Source organism: Lepidothrix coronata, unplaced genomic scaffold, assembly GCF_001604755.1.
Source record: "Lepidothrix coronata isolate B3197 unplaced genomic scaffold, Lepidothrix_coronata-1.0 Scaffold1, whole genome shotgun sequence".
In the NCBI taxonomy this organism is placed as follows: Eukaryota; Metazoa; Chordata; class Aves; order Passeriformes; family Pipridae; genus Lepidothrix; species Lepidothrix coronata.
The window spans coordinates 4921735-4927734 of NW_016690181.1; the positions used below are offsets into that span (position 1 = coordinate 4921735).

Consider the following 6000-nt stretch of genomic DNA (forward strand, 5'->3'; position numbering starts at 1 on the left):
TACTTACAGCTAAAATCAACACAGGAAGCTGACAAAGGAAGGAAGCAGCTTTGCTAGCAAGAAGGTGCCATTTCAACACAGCCATTTTTCTGCCTGGGATGGCACTTTCTATGAGCTCAGGCCCTAGGGCAAATCACTTCATGATGATGGTAAGTGAGCTGAAAGCCAATCTCAGTCAGCAATAAAATAACAGGATAGGATTAAGAAAGAAGTAAGTGGTGATATATCAAAAATATGGAGTATTTTTGACAAAAGATGTGATGAGGAAGCCAGAGGCTAGAGAAAAAGAAGTAATGAGGATGAAAAACTGGAAAACCATAAGATGGACAAAGAAAGATGAAGGAGTCTAAAAGGGTTCAGTCAAGGAGAGCAAAAATAAGGAAATAACTCCAGAAAAAAGGAATAGGGAGTTATCTATATAACAGGAAGACAGACATCATTAGAAATTAAGAGAATGATTGAGGTAATTCTGTTAAGAAGAAGCACAGTGGTAGAAGAGGAAGGGAAAACACTGAAGAGGAAAGAAACAGAATTTTAGGAAACAGATTAGTAAAAGAGTTATGCATCTCTCAAACATAGAACCATCCCTCAATACTAATGCCGCCTATCCCTGCTCATCTAAGAAAAAGATAAAGTAAAGCAATTTAAAAATAGGGTATTTATTTATTTACTTAAGGGGGTGGTATGTGTGTATATGTGTATTTTGCTTTAAGTTGCACTTCAAAGGCAGGAATAGTTTCATTTTAGGGCATCCTCAAGACTTTTGAGATGCACCATTTAGCAGCACTGTAGAAGGGTAATCCCACTGGCTGTTTTCAAGGGCACATGATAGTGGAAGTTTCAACAAAGCAGAGTCATGTGAAGTCATTGCTATTTTGACTTTGTTCTTTTGCTAACAGACTTTCCTAGGGCAGTATGTAATGTCTTTTTAACTACTCACCATCCTTGTTCCACTAACCTATCTATCTCAGAAAGACTATTAATGTTTATTTTGTGCTGTGAAAAGTCACTTCATAATCTCAATTCTTTTTCTTTATATACTAATCATCTTCTGCTATGTTGAAAATAGTATCGATGCAAGTGAAGAGCTAGTATAAATTAGTATTTGACATTTATCTTTTCATCACAAATAATAATTTTCTTATTCTACTTCATGCTCATAATCCATCTTTCCATTTATCTGGGCTCTGTCCTCTCTCACTTTATACTTCAGTAATCTCATCTGAAGGAATTAAAATAAGATCTGACCTTATGTATAATCTCCCACAGGTGTATTTGCATTGTACGAGGAAAGATTTAACTGTCTGGCGGCTGCTGCTGTCACTACCGTCTTTATATCATGGTGATAACTTCCTAAAGATCACATTCAGAACATATTCTGCCTGGACTTACCCAAAAAAATTACGGACACACTCTATCTGGAAACAGTTTTAATCTGCATGCATCTAAAGCTCCTCTGAGGCTGGTGCATAATAACCTTAACTACTAACTGGGTTATATTTGTAGAATTTCAGACAATGCACAACACTAAACTGGAATGGCACCATTTGAACATTTCAGGAGCAGGTGCAGGTTATAGGCAAATATAATTAAATTTTGAAGAAGAAGAAGGTGAAAATCCTGCCTGGAGGAAAGGTCCTAGAAGTAGGAAAAGACCCTGCAGATCAGGGAGAACATGGAGACAAATGGGAGATGCTGAAGGACCTTGGCCAACAATATCAAATACTGATAACTGTGAGCAGCTGCAAAGCACAGACTGACACAACTTCACTGATTGGCAGTGATGTCCATGCTAGAAAAGGTAAGTGAAGCCCTAGGGAAAATAATGCTGAGGTGGGAGTGAGCAAGTGAGATAATCAAGCCGAACAAAAGCTCTAAACTTAATGGTTCTTAAAATCCGGATTTGCTACTGGCTGTGTTTTACTCTGTCTTCCTTGTGACAGTGAATAAGAGGGATAACGTATTTCATATCATATCATATTTTATCATATTTTATCCTTCTTTAAAAACACAATTTCTTGCTAAGGATTCTCGGAATTTTAGTAAACTTTCCATGTAGTACTAATTTGTAATATACCATAAATTATGCCTCCTGAACATCAAAATGAACACAATAGTCTAAATTATACCTCATAATACAATTTATGATCCTTTAAAGAGGACAAAAACAACTAGTAAAAAATAAGTTTATTACAGATTTAAGTGCAGTTCCATCCCCTTGTACTGTTCCCTTTACTTAACATTATAAGCTGGTACACAAAACGAAGTTCAGAAATTCCATTCATTAGAAGTAGTGGTTTTTGTATTTTTTTCAAAAGAGATTCAACTGTCAGTAAATTATATGTTATGTGCAAAGTCACCCGCTTTGTCTGTCTCCACCTCCTTATACCTTTTCTAAAAGACACTGTAGACTGTGACTTGCAGATAATGAACGAGAATTCCTGTGAAGAATATGATAGAATAGCAAAACAGAGTAACTCATATATATCTTCTTGAAAAGCTCTTGAAAACAGGCTATACTGAATAAGTGTTCTAACCAAGATAAAATTTCAGTGAGAAGATCTCAGATGCAAGTGAAGCAGAAAAAAAGGAGAGTCAGCCTTACCCTATTAAATGAAAATCCTATAATAAGTCTACAAAGGTCACGAGGGACCCAAAAAGTGCAGATTTGAGATAGCTGGAAAACTCTGTTAATGGTGGAAGTATACAGTAGGTTGGTGTATGTAAACAGAGTACATAGAAATATATCTACCCTTCTAATAAATGCAAAAAATTATGGCTTCAAGGTGAAGAAAAGAAACAAATTTTCTACCATAAAGGAGGTTGCTAGGATATCCTTCTGAGAACATATGTATTATACGATAATGGTTTTGGATTAACTGCTGAGCCATGTTCTGATATTTATATATCTGGCTATTTAAACTGGCGATTTTTGTACACAATCTCTTATTCCAAGAAAAGACAGAAGGACGTAATTCTTTATCCATATAGCTGCAACATGGGATACAAAACAGGCTACAGTTTCTGAATTCTTAGTCACAACCCTATTATGACCATACAGGTCAGAGTGAGGGGGCAAAAAAATCTCTGGAGTCGCTCCAACTTCTAAAAGAAGAAAATGTTTCTTATGCCTAAGGAAAAATGTCACTTGGATTAGATCGGGGAAAAGGAGAAGAAACTTCCTTCCACCACTGCCATTCTAGACCACTGCCACAATTAGGAAACTTCTCATATTTTAGTTATCTGTGCAGCTTTCACTGTAGACAGGATCTAATACCTGCAGAACATTTTAAGAAAAATCTACTTTTGATTTGTTGAACAAGAACTGAGTTGGAAAAAGGGAGACTGGAACATGTTTTGTTGTAGTTACAAGTTAGGGAAAGGCACCTGCAATTCCATAATCTCTTCCCCAATTAAGCATGTTTCTCCCCGTCAACATTTCTTAGGTTCTGGTGCAGTGCTTTGTAATTGCATTTCTATCTTTCAGACTCCCTTTTCTCTTGTTTCAGTTGTACTGCAGGACTCTGTCATCTCTATCTCAGTTTTCACACACTACCTTACGTAATCTCATCAGAATTTCATTGGTGACATGAATGTCTCTCTAGAATATGTGTAAGTCTCACAGATCATTTGGCAGAAAAGGTCATAAGGTCACCCTGAAGCAGTATGTCAATCCTCAAACGAAAAAAAATTCTTATGCTACTGGAGGGGGAAAAAAAACAACAAAAGAAAGTCAACACACACATTAAAGGAGGAAACACAAAGATGTAGGAAGAGAAATTGAGGGAAGAGAGATTGAGACTGATACAAAATATTGATTTTAAAAGTTGAATATTTTAAAGCCTTATCTGTCTGAACCATAGCCCACAGAAGTACAGATATGGCCCTTGATATCCTGGCAGGAATGCGCAAGACTATAACCTTAGTCTCCCTTCTCTTCCAAAAGTTTTTAGTAGGTTTAATGTTAATGAAACCAGTAGTTACTCCCCTCCAGTCATTATACGTTTCCAAACTAAAATGCAAAGCTGAGTGAGAACATCATGCAGTCTTTGAGGCTGGTTTAGGCAGCTTATATGAAGGTAAATACATCAGATTTGTTAATACACACCGCCCTTTTACAGTACCTCATTTCAATGAACTTGGTATGGTTTATGAATATTCATTATCACAAATGTCATAATCTCAGCAAATCAAATAAGTAGTAGTTAACGACTATCTCCATTACACAGGTGGCAAAGAAAAAAATTGATAACCTGGTGAAGGCTTTACAGTGAGTTAGAGAGATCAAGAAACATAACTTGGCAGGCTGACTTTCTTCCCCTTGGCACCAGGGAACCAGTAAACAGAGATTAAGAACTGCTCACCATTCAAATGAAAAAATACCATACAAGACTTATTACATTCCTAGTGTTCTGCTGATATTCTATGTTTGTGGGCAATGGGGAAGATTTCAAAACTTTAGAAACTTCCTGTGTTAGTTTTAATTTCATGGTAATTGCGAGAGCGTAAATGTGGCACTACTTGTAAACCGATAATTTACCTTTAGGCTCTCTAATGTCTTGTTGGAAATACTTCTGAGTCTTCTTTAAAATGTCCCATTTTTCACTGGGCTATTAACTCAGAAGGCTACTTTGAAAAATCCTTCTACATATTATTTTACTTTTAGGATTTCTTGCAACATGTGGATGAATATGGCAAAATAACTTATAGTAAGACGTTCAGGAAAGTATAAGCATGACAAGCCAGCTCTAAGAGAGAGTCAGTAAACTTCCTTTTTAGTGACAGACAGAACAATCAGGAATAAAGTAACTAGCCCAGAAAATGCCTGTCTGCTAAGAAAGCCTTTCAATTCCTATATTCCTGCCTTTGAATTTGACTTAATTTTAGTTGCTACATATTTTTAACTCATTTAATAATAAATGATAATTCATAGAAAACATGCAATAATTAAATATAAATATTTAAGAAATATGAGGTTTTAATATTTAATATATTTTGGTTTTGAAAATATAAGGAAAAAGAATTTTCCTTCTCAGTCTTATTCCTGAATAAGGAAAAAAAGTAATGTGATAAAAGTGGCAGATTTAGCACTTCTACTTAAACAAATACCCACTTGGTCCTGCTTTTGGGGACCAAGACAGCAAAGCTCTGGATTTTCTCCCTTTAGAAAGTAGGCTGGCCACGGTAAAGGTGTTTAAACAACTGCAGGGATAAATGCCTTCAGAATTGACGACACTAGGTAAGGAGTTTCTGTTCTCTGGCCATGTTAAGTGATCTTTCACTAGGACATGACCTCACAAACCTGGATAAATAGCCCAGACACCAGGGACTGAGCAGGCCTTAACATGTCCTTCATCCTCCTCAGGACCAGATGTGATCTCCTCTCGTCAAAACTGAGGCATATTGGCAAGGGCTGAAACTGTCAAGCCAAGTAATACCCACCCAGGAGATAAACAGAGCTTCTGTATCCAAGCCTGGCGGAATAGCATCAAATTTATTTTTAAATACAAGATTAAAAATAATAAAAAATAAAACCTCTTCACTGGCATGTTTTGACAGTAAAATTCAGGATTCCCCACTGCTTACAGTCCAAGACAAACTTCATTTCTTCTCTTTCCAAGATCTACTCATGAGACAATTAATATCTGTTGCTTCAGCTGACACACAGATGAACTCAGATCTAATTAAAGAGGTTTCAGAAATAGCACAGACATAAATGTCATTCTAGAACTGATTATTCCTAATTGACAAATTATCCTGCCACCTCTGCAGAGTTGGCAACATATCTATTTCCTGTAATACTGCAACTTTAAATAAGGGGACCAGAAATCATCTTGCTTAGGGGTAAGATCAATGATTCTGCACATGGAAATGACAATAATAAATAAGAGAACAACTTCTTTTATGCATCACTTCCTTTCTCTAATTAAGACCAACTCTCCACCACCAATCATAACCATGTTGCAGGTGTGGGAAGTTACAAAATGGATTTGTTGGGCA

At 36.3% G+C, this 6000-nt stretch overlaps 1 long non-coding RNA gene across 2 annotated transcripts in view; it reads right to left on the reverse strand.

Moving 5' to 3' along the window:
* The window catches only part of LOC108493896, a 29190-nt gene extending 23966 nt beyond the window's left edge, over positions 1–5224 (reverse strand). For both annotated transcript variants that reach the window (XR_001873636.1, XR_001873637.1), the window contains exon 1: positions 5114–5224. This is a non-coding gene — a long non-coding RNA (uncharacterized LOC108493896). The remainder of the gene's footprint in view (positions 1–5113) is intronic.
* Between the last annotated feature and the right edge of the window lie 776 nt (positions 5225–6000).